General features: G+C 38.8%; 1 non-coding gene across 1 annotated transcript; it reads right to left on the bottom strand.

Annotated features, from left to right (window-relative positions):
• Positions 1–2,151: 2,151 nt before the first annotated feature.
• LOC127743466 (small nucleolar RNA R71) lies at positions 2,152–2,259 on the bottom strand. Its single transcript, XR_008004858.1, has one exon. It is a non-coding gene; the product is annotated as a small nucleolar RNA R71 (small nucleolar RNA).
• Positions 2,260–12,767: the final 10,508 nt, after the last annotated feature.

The following is a 12,767-nucleotide window of genomic DNA, read 5'->3' on the forward strand; positions in this document are numbered from 1 at the left end:
CATACTTAACTAGGAGAATCAATAACACTATCTGGATTCTAAGTTCCTATAGAAGCCAATCATTCTGAACTCCAAAGGATAAGGTGAGATGCCAAAACTGTTCAGAGGCAAAAAGCTACTAGTCCCGCTCATCTAATTGGAGCTAAGTTTCATTGATATTTCAGATTCTATAGTATATTCTCTTCTTTTTATCCTATTTGATTTTCAGTTTCTTGGGGACAAGCAACAATTTAAGTTTGGTGTTGTGATGAGCGGATAATTTATACGCTTTTTGGCACTATTTTTAGTATGTTTTTAGTACATTTTAGTTAGTTTTTAGTATTTTTTAATTAGTTTTTATTTAAAATTCACTTTTCTGGACTTTACTATGAGTTTGTGTATTTTTCTGTGTCAGGTATTTTCTCGCTGAAATTGAGGGACCTGAGCAAAAATCTGATTCAGAGGCTAAAAAGGACTGCAGATGCTGTTGGATTCTGACCTCCCTGTACTCGAAGTGGATTTTCTGGAGCTATAGAAACCCAATTGGCGCGATCTCAATTGCGTTGGAAAGTAGACATCCTGGGCTTTCCAGAAAGGTATAATAGTCCATACTTTGTCCGAGATTTGATGGCCCAAACTGGCATTGCAAATCAGCTTCAGAATTCCCGGCGTTTAACGCCGGAACTGGCACAAAAATTGGAGTTAAACGCCCAAACTGGCACAAAAGCTGGCGTTTATCTCCAGAAAAAGTCTCTACACATGAAAGCTTCAATGCTCAGCCCAAGCACACACCAAGTGGACCCTGGAAGTGGATTTTTATGTCATTTACTCATTTCTGTATATCCTAGGTTACTAGTTCACTATAAATAGGATATTTTGACATTGTATCTTTACCTCATGACATTTTTACACGTTTCATACTGTACCTTCTACAGCATGAGTCTCTAAACCCCATGGTTGGGGGTGAGGAGCTCTGCTGTGTCTTGATGGATTAATGCAATTACTACTATTTTTCATTCAATCACGCTTGCTTCCATTCTAAGATATCACTTGTTTCTCAACTTGATGAATGTGATGATCTGTGACACTCATCATCATTCTCACCTATGAACGTGTGCCTGACAACCACCTCCGTTCTACCTTAGATTGAGTGAATATCTCTTAGATTCCTTAATCAGAATCTTCGTGGTATAAGCTAGAATTGATGGCGGCATTCAAGAGAATCCGGAAGGTCTAAACCTTGTCTGTGGTATTCTGAGTAGGATTCAAGGATTGAATGACTGTGATGAGCTTCAAACTCTAGAAGGCTGGGCGTTAGTGACAAACGCAAAAGAATCACTGGGTTCTATTCCAACCTGATTGAGAACCGACAGATGATTAGCCGTGCTGTGACAGAGCGCGTTGAACATTTTCACTGAGAGGATGGAAGATAGCCATTGACAACGTTGAAACCCTGCATATAGCTTGCCATGGAAGGAGCCTTCCGTGCATGAAGAAGAAGACAGTAGGAAAGCAGAGATGCATCTCCAAAACCTCAACCTGTTCTCCATTACTGCAAAACACAAGTATTTATTTCATGTTCTTTTACTTTTCACAAGATAACCATAGCTTGCTTCAAGCCAACAATCTCCGTGGGATCGACCCTTACTCACATAAGGTATTACTTGGACGACCCAGTGCACTTGCTGGTTAGTTGTGCGGAATTGCAAAAGTGTGATTGCAATTTCGTGCACCAACCTCACTGAAATTTCCGAAAAGGAAGCAGCAAAAGAAATAATTATGGCCGAACCAAACAACAATGCAAGGAAGATGCTTGGTGATTTTACTACACCAACTTCCAACTTTTATGGAAGAAGCATCTCAATTCCTGCCATAGGAGCAAACAATTTTGAGCTAAAGCCTCAATTAGTTTCTCTACTGCAACAGAACTGCAAGTTTCATGGACTTCCATTAGAAAACCCTTATCAGTTCTCAACTGAGTTCTTGCAGATCTGTGATACTATTAAGACCAATGGAGTTAATCTTGAAGTCTACAGGCTTATGCTTTTCCCTTTTGCTGTAAGAGACAGATCTAGAACATGGTTGGACTCACAACCTAGAGATAGCCTGGACTCTTGGGACAAGCTGGTCATGGCTTTCTTAGCCAAGTTCTTTCCTCTTTAAAAGCTGAACAAGCTTAGAGTAGATGTTCAGACCTTTAGACAAAAAGATGGTGAGTCCCTCTATGAAGCTTGGGAAAGATACAAGCAACTGACCAAAAAGTGTCCTTCTGACATGCTTTCAGAATGGACCACATTAGATATATTCTAGATGGTCTGTCTGAATTTTCCAAGATGTCACTGGACCACTCTACAAGTGGATTCATTCACCTAAAGAAAACGCCTGCAGAAGCTTAGGAACTTATTGAAATGGTTGTAAATAACCAGTTCATGTATACCTCTGAGAGGAATCCTGTGAGTAATAGGATGCCTGAAAAGTGAGAAGTTCTTGAAATTAATGCTCTGAATGCCATACTAGCTCAGAATAAAATGTTGACTCAATAAGTCAATTTGATTTCTCAGAGTCTGAATGGATTGCAAAATGCATCCAACAGTACTAAAGAAGCATCTTCTGAAGAAGAAGCTTATGATCCTGAGAACCCTGCAATAGCAGAGGTGAATTACATGGGTGAAGCCTTTGGCAACACCTATAATCCTTCATGGAAAAATCATCCAAATTTTTCATGAAAGGATCAACAGAAGCAAGGCTTCAATAATAACAATGGTGGAAGAAACAGGTTTAGCAATAGCAAACCTTTCCCGTCATCATCTCAGCAACAGACAGAGCATTCTGAGCAGAATCCTTCTAGCTTAGCAAACATAGTCTCTGATCTATCTAAGGCCACTCTTAGTTTCATGACTGAAATAAGATCCTTCATTAGAAATTTGGAGGCACAAGTGGGCCAGCTGAGTAAAAGGGTCACTGAAACTCCTCCTAGCACTCTCCCAAGCAATACAGAAGAGAATCCCAAAGGAGAGTGTAAGGCCATTGACGTAATCAAAATGGCCGAACCTGGGAAGGAGGAGGAGGACGTGAATCCTAACGACGAAGACCTCAGGGAACATCCAGTGGTCAGTAAGGAATACCCTCATGAGGAACCAAAGGGATATGAGGCTCATACAGAGACCATAGAGATTCCCTTGGATCTCCTTTTACCATTCATGAGCTCTGATGACTATTTATCTTCTGAAAAGGATGAAGACATTGTTGAAGGGCAAGTTGCCCAATATTTAGGAGCAATCATGAAGCTGAATGCCAAATTATTTGGTAATGAGACTTGGGAAGGTGAACCTCCCTTGCTAACCAATGAAATGAATACATTGGTTCAGCAAAATTTACCTCAAAAGAAATAGGATCCTGGTGAATTCTTAATTCCTTGTACCATAGGCACCATGACATTTGAAAAACCTTTGTGTGACCTGGGTCAGGGATAAACATGATGCCACTATCTGTAATGGAGAAACTGGGAATCTTTGAGGTACAGGCTGTAAAATTCTCACTAAAGCTGGCGGACAGCTCTATGAAAAAGGCTTATGGACTAGTGGAGGACGTGCTAGTGAAGGTTAAAGGCCTTTACTTCCCTGCCGATTTTATAATCCCAGACACTAAGAGGGACGAGGATGAATCCATCATCCTTGCAAGACCCTTTCTAGCCACAGCAAGAGCTGTGATTGATGTTGATAGAGGAGAGTTGATCTTTCATGTGAATGAAGAATGCCTTATGGTAAAGACTCAAGGTTCTCCATCTGTAACCATGGAGAGTAAGCATGAAGAGCTTCTCCCAATACAGAGTCAAACAGAGCCCCCACATTCAAACTCTAAGTTTGGTGTTGGGAGGCCACAGCCAAACTCTAAGTTTGGTGTTGAGAGATCTCAACCATACTCTGATCATCTGTGAGGCTCCATGAGAGCTCACTGTCAAGCTATTGACATTAAAGAAGTGCTTATTGGGAGGCAACCCAATTTTATCTATATTATTTTGTTTTCTTTTAGGTTGATAATCATGTGAAGTCACAAAGACAATTACAAAAATACAGAGAAAAATAAAAAATAGCATTGGAAATAGCACACCCTAGAGGAAGGACTTACTGGCGTTTAAATGCCAGTAAGGGCAGCAAAATGGGTGTTCAAACGCCCAATCTGGCACCTTTCTCGGCATTTAAACGCCATAATAGGGCACCAGACTGGCATTTAAACACCAGAACAGGGCAACAACCTGGCATTTAGACACTAGAATAGGATGGAAAGCTGGCATTTAAACGCCAGAACAGGGCAGCAGACTGGCGTTTAAATGCCAGAATTGCACTCTAAGGCGTTGTGAATGCCAATTTAGAGCAGGGATGAGAAATCCTTGGGCCCTCAGGATCTGTTGACCCCATAGGATCCCCACCAACCTCAACTCTCTCTCTCTCCTCTTCACACCTTCCTACAACACTCTTCCCCAAATATCCTTCACCAATCACCTCCATATCTCTTCCCCAAATACCCTTCACCAATCACCTCCTTAACTCTTCCCCAAAAATCCCACCCAAACTATTTGGACCCTTTTCCCTATAAATACCCCCTTCACTCCTTCATTTTCACACATCACTACCACCATCTTCTACCCTTCGCCGAACCCTATCCACCCTCCATCTCCTCTATTTTCTTGTTCCTCTACATCTTTCCTTATTCTTTTGCTCGAGGACGAGCAAATATTTTAAGTTTGGTGCGGTAAAATCATTTCTTTTTATTTTTCCATAACCATTTATGGCACCTAAGGCTGGAGAAACCTCTAGAAAGAGGAAAGGGAAGGCAACTGCCTCCACCTCTGAGTCATGGAAGATGGAGAGATTCATCTCAAGGGTCCATAGCTCAGTAGTAGAGTATTTGACTGCACATCAAGAGAGCCCACTCATGGACCTCAACAAGAGCATGAGAAAATTCCTCATCAAGAAATTCCTGAGATACCTCAGGGGATATATTTTCCTCCACACAATTATTGGGAGCAACTAAGGATAGGAGCACCAAAATTAGTAGAGATGGAGCAAGAAAGGCAAGGAAGAGACATAGAGGAGCTCAAGAGCACCATTGGTTCTTTAAGAGGAGGAAGACGCCATCCTCACTAAGGTGGACTCATTCCTTAATCTCCTTGTCTATTTATTTTATGTTTTCGACTTTATGCTGTATGTTCTATCTATGTTTGTGTCTTCATTACATGATCATTAGTGTCTAGTGTCTATGCCTTAAAGTGATGAACAAATGAATCTTTCACCTCTCTTAAATGAAAAATGTGCTTAATTACAAAAGAACAAGAAGTACGTGGATTTCAAATTTTATCTCGAAACTAGTTTAATTATTTTGATGTGGTGGTAATACTTTTTTTCTCTGAATGAATGCTTGAATAGTGCATGTTTTTGATCTTGTTGTTTATGAATGTTAAAGTTATTGGCTCTTGAAAGAATGATGAACAAAGAGAAATGTTGTTGATAATCTGAAAAATCATGAAATTGGTTCTTGAAGCAAGAAAAAATGGCAGAAAAAAAGAGAGAAAGAAAAGAAAGAAAAAGCAAGCAGAAAAAGCCAATAGCCCTTTGAACCAAAAGGCAAGGGTAAAAAGGATCTAAGGCTTTGAGCATTAATGGATAGGAGGGCCAAGGAAATAATATCCAGGCCTAAGCGGCTAAATCAAGCTGTCCCTAACCATGTGCTTGTGGCATGCAGGTCCAAGCGAAAAGCTTGAGACTGAGTGGTTAAAGTTGTGATTCAAAGCAAAAGATTGTGCTTAAGAACTATGGACACCTCTAACTGGTGACTTTAGCAAAGCTGTGTCACAATCTGAAAAGGTTCACCCAGTTATGCGTTTGTGGCATTTATGTATCCGGCGGTAATACTGGAAAATAAAGTGCTTAGGGCCACGGCCAAGACTCATGAAGTAGCTATGTTCAAGAATCAACATACTGAACTAGGAGAATCAATAACACTATCTAAAACTCTGAGTTCCTATAGATGCTAATCTTTCTGAATTTCAAAGGATAAAGTGAGATGCCAAAACTGTTCAAAAGAAAAAAGCTACAGGCCCCGCTCATCTAATTAGGACTAAGTTTCATTGAAACTGTGGGATTTATTATATATTCTCTTCTTTTTATCCTATTTTGTTTTCAGTTGCTTAGGGACAAGCAACAATTTAAGTTTGGTGTTGTGATGATCGGATAATTTATACGCTTTTTGGTATTATTTTTAGGTAGTTTTTAATATGATCTAGCTACTTTTTGGATGTTTTTATTAGTTTTTATGCAAAATTCATATTTCTGGACTTTACTATGAGTTTGTGTATTTTTCTATGATTTCAGGTATTTTCTGGTTGAAATTGAGGGACCTGAGCAAAATTCTGATTCAGAGGCTGACAAAGGACTGCTGATGTTGTTGGATTCTTACCTCCCTTCACTCGAAGTGGATTTTCGGAGCTACAGCACTCTAAATGGCGCGCTCTTAATTTCGTTGGAAAGTAGATATCCAGGGCTTTCCAGCGATATATAATGGTCTATACTTTGCTCGAGTTTTGACGATGCAAACTGGCATTCAAACGCCCCTTCTCAGCCCTATTCTGAAGTGAAAACGCCAGAACTGGCATAAAAGTTAGAGTTAAACGCCCAAACTGGCATAAAAGCTGGCGTTTAACTCCGAGGAAGCCTCTACACATGTAAAGCTCGGTGCTTAGCCCAAGCACACACCAAGTGGGCCCGGAAGTGGATTTCTGCATCATTTACCTATTTCTGTAAACCCTAGTAGCTAGTTTCATTATAAATAGGACCTTTTACTATTGTATTTTCATCGGGGGGATCTTAGTATCTATCTTTGGAACGTTTTCCTTAGACATTTGGGGCTGGCCTCACGGCCATGCCTACCCTCACCACTTATGTATTTTCAACGGTGGAGTTTCTACACTCCATAGATTAAGGTGTGGAGCTCTGTTGTTTCTCGAGTATTAATGCAATTACTAGTATTCTTCTATTCAATTCATACTTATTCTTTTTCAAAGATATCCGTGACACTCATCATCATTCTCACCTATGAACGCGTGACTGACAATGACTTCCGTTCTACTTAAGACTGAGCGTGTATCTCTTGGATTCCTGGTCCACGATGCATGGTTGCCTCGCCTGACAACTGAGCCTTCCATTCCGTGAGATCAGAGTCTTCGTGGTATAAGCTAGAATCCATTGGTGGCCATTCCTGAGATCCGGAAAGTCTAAACCTTGTGTGTGGTATTCCGAGTAGGATCTGGGAAGGGATAACTGTGACAAGTTTCAAACTTGCGAGTGTTGGGCGTAGTGACATACGCAAAAGGATAGTAAATCCTATTCCAACATGATCGAGAACCGACAGATGATTAGCCATGCGGAAAACCGTAGAGGACCTTTTTCACTGAGAGGATGGGAGGTAGCCATTGACGTCGGTGAAACCCTACACACAGCTTGCCATGGAAAGGAGTATGAAGGATTGGATGAAGGCAGTAGGAAAGCAGAGATTCAAAAGGAGCAAAGCATCTCCATACGCTTATCTGAAATTCTCACCAATGAATTACATAAGTATCTCTATCTTTACTTTATGTTTTATTTATCTTTTAATTACAAAAGCTTTATCACCTATTTGAATCCGCCTGACTGAGATTTACAAGATAACCATAGCTTGCTTCAAGCCGACAATCTCTGTGGGATCGACCCTTACTCACGTAAGGTTGATGACATGTCATCATGTCATGTTTTTCTATGCTTTTTCATACAAGAAATTGATGATTAGTGCTTAAATATTGCATCTTTTTTGCTTAATTGGAATATTTCCTTGATCTTTTAATTTTATAAATCTTGTAGGAAATAAGAAGAAAAAGAAGCAAAGAAGCACAAAATAAGCTAAAAAGGAGAAAAAAAGAGATTTGGGGCACACTTTGAAGTTGGAGCACACTTTGGAGCCTTAGGCTACGCTTTTAAAAGCGTGGCCCATGACCAAATCAAAGAAGGAAGCAACCAGCACGCACACTGCTCCGCTTTTGCCAAGAGCAGAGCAATATCGTGATGAAACAGAGTGAGGTTGGAAGCAAATTTTCGCTAAGTTAAAATCTGGGCGCTCAGAGCATGGCCATGCCTCCTTCAAAGGGCTTTAACTTGAGTTACAGATGTCCAATTGATGTACTTCCAGTTGCATTGGAAAGCTGACATTCAGAGCTTTCCAAAGATATATGGCAATCCATATTTGGCATGAAATTGAGGCACGAGTGAAAGGCATCTTTAAGGGCCAAAAACAAATAAAAAATCGGCCAATGCTTCCACCAAGGTTCGAAGCTGGAGCCTCACTCCAAAGCAAAGTAGCGCTCATTATTCTGCTCTGCTCTCTTGGTGAGAGCAATGTCGTGCTCTCTTCATAAAAATTCAAGGAAAATTATTTCCCCAAATGCTTTCACAATGGTTTGAACTTGGGACCTCCCCTTGGAGGCTCCATTGCGCTGCTCACAAGGAGAGCAGAGCACTACTCCTTGGTGCCACACACATGAGGCGCACAACACAACACGGGCCAGGAAGCTTGGAGCGCACAAGACATAGCACAAGCTCAATGCTCCGCTCTCCACAAGAGCAGAGCACTCTACTGGGAGTTTCACCATGGGCCAAAATTCAATCAAAATTCCATTTAAATTCACTTCGTCTTCAAACCCAAATCAAGCAAAGACCAATCAACATGAATCAAAGGCATAAAAAATAATTAGCTTAGGAATTTATTTTTAATTGTAATTTGTTTAGAATTTCATTTTTTTATCATTTTTCAGCCTATAAAAAGGTATATGTGTCATTTTCAAAAAAGAAGGTGAGCTTTAATAGAGAGCATTGGAAGGCTAGCTCCACTAGGGAGCATTAGGAGTAGTAGAGAGCTCTCTCTTTAGTTTTTGTTTTCTGAGATTGAATCTTGGGTAGAGAATTGAAGGAATTCTATTTCATTCCCCCTCTGAGATTTCTTTTTTTTTTTTACTTGCTGCATAATTCAGTGAATTAAGGATTGAATTTGAGTTTTCATTTGCTGCTTCCATCTTCATTTCCTCTTCAATCTGTTTGCTATTGGATCAAGGAAGGAATTGAGATCTAGATTTATTTTATAGTCTCTTTGATTCTCTGAGATCTTCACTTGTCTTTTTAGATTTCATAATTGAATTGAGTTTTCTTGCTGATTCACTTTTCTGCTATAATTTCCTTTTCTGCAATTTTTACTTTCTGCTGCATTGCTTCCAATTTACATTTTCTGCACATTTACATTCTACACTTTACCTTTGAGCTTGCTGCAAATCTGAATTTACTTTTCTTGCCTTGGATCTATTGCTTTCTTTAATTTCCAGCACCCCAGCCCCCTTTACATTTGATGCAATTTACATTTCTTGTCATTTAAGATTTTGTCGATTTACTTTTCTTGCAATTTAAGTTTCAGCTATTTTACTTTCTTGCACTTTAAGTTTCTACAATTTTACTTTCTGCACTTTATTTTTCCTTGCTATTTACTTTCTGTTGGCTACATTTCACATATTTCACTTCAATGTTAGCTTGACTAAACTAATCACCCACTAAAGTTGCTTGATCCATCAATCCCTGTGGGATCGACCTCAATCTTGTGAGTTATTACTACTTGATGCGACCCAATACACTTGCCGGTTAGATCTATGTGTTTGGAAATTCATTTTTCCACAAAAACACCCATCAAAGGTATTACTTAGACGACCCAGGGCACTTGCTGGTTAGTTGTGCGAAGTTGTGACGAAGTGTGATTCACGTTTAAGAGCACCAAGTCTACTGGTGCCATTGTGATAATCATAATTTCATGCACCAGAAGGTAAATTGGCTAAATCTTAAAGTGCAGAAGAAATAAATTGCAGAAACTTAAAGTGTAAGAAAGTAAACAAGCTGAAACTCAAACTGCAAGAAAGGTAAATGATTGAAACTTAAAATGTATGAAACTTAAATTACTGAATCTAAATTGCTGGAAAATGTAAATTGCTTGAAGAATAAAGGGATTTAGGTATTGGGATTCAGAATTGAACTAGAAAATGTAAATTGAAGTAAATCAGAGAAGTATAAGATGAAGAGATTCAGATCAGGATCCCAATAGGAAAATAGAAATGTAAAATTGCAGAGAAATCAAAATAGCAAGAAAGCTTAGCTTAATTATGAAATCCTAAAAAGAAATTAACAAGTGCAGAAGAGGAACAAGAACAGAAAGCAAATCTAGATCTCAATTACTCTATTGACCAAACAGTAAAGAAGAAATTACGGAAGAATTAAAATGAAAACAGAAAAGAAAGTGAAGATGCAATTTATAATTCTTAGAACTATAAAGAAGAAAAGTAAAAGTGATTCTCATATGAAGAATTTCAGTGGAGTTCTTCAATCTCAGTTCCCAAAACCCAAAACAGAAAATAGAAGTTGCAGCTGAAAGAAAAATGAACAAAGAAAGCACACTTAGATCCGATCCCAATTCCCCAATTCAAAAATTAAAAGAGAGAACTAAAAATTTAAAAGTAAGCTATGTCAAGGTAAGTCCGGTTGAACTCAAATGTGATCCTATTTATACACTTTCTATTTTCAATCTTCAAAACTTGGAGTGGGCTTTTTAATTTGGCCTTGAATGAAAATGGGTTGGAGGTGCACGGTCCAATGGAGTGTTCAGTTGGGAAAGTGAACGCCCTGTTCACTAGCATTGCGTGCTCCCTCATGCGGGCCTTCCTCACTTGGCGCTCTCTTTGTTAGCGCTGTGCTCAAATTTTGAGCGCTCTCCTTTGGTGTGTGTGTTTTTCTTCATGGGCACTCTCTTATTGAGTGCTTTGTTGATTCCTTGATCGCTGCCTAGTGCTCCCTTGGTTGAGCACTTCTCCTAGCGCTCCCTTGGTTGAGTGCTACGTTTAAACTTTGAACGCCCTAACTGCGTGGGATGGCCCGAGCTTGCCTCCCAAGCTGAAAAACATGAAAAAGTTCACAAAGTGAATGCCACGTTCACTTCCAAAGTAAACGCTAGCCCAAAAGCATTGCTGAGTGTGGCATTCTCTTTGTGAACGTAACGCTTCCCTGATTGCTTCCCTTTCTTTCTCATTTCTTCACCTATAAGCATCCAAACAACCAATCAAAGTCTCACCAAAATCACAAGATCTTTGCATTGTTTATAAAATCAATTAATTGTATCATAAACCTTATGATTTTGTGTAAAATCAATGATGTTTGATTGATTTAAAATAATCATGAATATCCACTCTAATCACTTACTTATTGTGCAAGAAAGTGCATAAAACCTAATGAAACTAATGAAAAATGCTTGTAAAACTAGCATAAGATGACTTATCATCAACTACCCATTCTTCAGTTTTTCACATACTCGTGCATTTTCATTTCTCTTCACAACACATGTGCATTGATTTTTATTGAGCTTCATTTTGGGGCATTTTGTCCCCCTTTCTATTGCTTTTCTTTTTCTTTCTATATTTTTTCTTTTTGTGTGTATATATATATATATATTTTTTTTTCTTTTTATTTCCTCATTTTTTTCTGTTTGCAATAAAGGATATACAAAAGTATCAATGCATATGGTTTTACATTTAATTAACACATGAGTATGTACCCAATTCCCAATACTTTCAACAAAAATACAACGCACACCTTTTCCCAACCAATGTCCCAAGTTTTCCCACACTTGAATGATACACACAATCACTAGCCTAAGCTAATCAAAGATCCAAATAAAGGACACTTATTATTTTTCGCTTCAAGGCTTGTAATATGCTAAATTACGAACAAGTGGGTTAATCGTAGGCTCAAAGTTGGCTAACAATGGAAGATGAAAGGTAGGCTATTTGGGTAAGTGAGCTAAATAAATCAATGGCCTCAATCATTTAAATGCATGTACAAACAGAATAATGGACATAAAGAATCAAACAAACCAAAGATTACAATCATAGAGAGAAAACAATGCACACAAGAAGGAAAATAAGGGGTTATAAGATGTAACCACATCATTAGGCTCAAAACTCACAAGCTTGTGTTCTTAGCTCAAAACATGTTCTACAATATATATAATTCAAGCAATTACTATGAAAAGTTTTCACTCAAATCAAATGGGATGCTGATGCCCTATAGATAGAAATCTTGCAAAATTTTATTATTTTGACTAAGCTTATTATACATATATGCAAAATAGAATCCTAAAGGACCAAAAAATGAGATGCAAAAGTATTAGGATTAGAAATTTGTCACTCGAAAATGCCGACTAGTCGGACAACCTCCCCACGCTTAAAAGTTTGCACCGTCCTCGGTGCATTCAAAGATGAGCAAGGGGGTGCGGCGACTCTCCGGGTTGCCACTTTCAATTGGTGGATCAACCGGTTGCTGCATGTTCTTTCTCCCGCTTCCATTTTTGCTTATAATGACTTATCCTAAAATTAGAAGGCAGGATAGTGAGAAAAGTAAATGCAAAAGCAAGGATGCATACATTGTTGGAAAGAGGTAATAATCACTAGAGTTGAGTGAGTAAATTAGTGTCACATTAATGAAAGTGAGTGTGCATTCTAGGTTGCACACAGTTTAGAACACACACACACATCAACATAAAAAAGGTATGCCACAATTACACAAAAAAAAAGAACATGCCTGTCACTCATTCTAGTGTGCTTGAGATGCTCTAAACTTGTGAGTAAAACCAACCAAACAAGCAATAAAGAAGCATGAAAGCATTCAAGCCAAAAACAT

The sequence above is a fragment of the Arachis duranensis genome, chromosome 10 (genome assembly GCF_000817695.3).
Source record: "Arachis duranensis cultivar V14167 chromosome 10, aradu.V14167.gnm2.J7QH, whole genome shotgun sequence".
Classification (NCBI taxonomy): Eukaryota; Viridiplantae; Streptophyta; class Magnoliopsida; order Fabales; family Fabaceae; genus Arachis; species Arachis duranensis.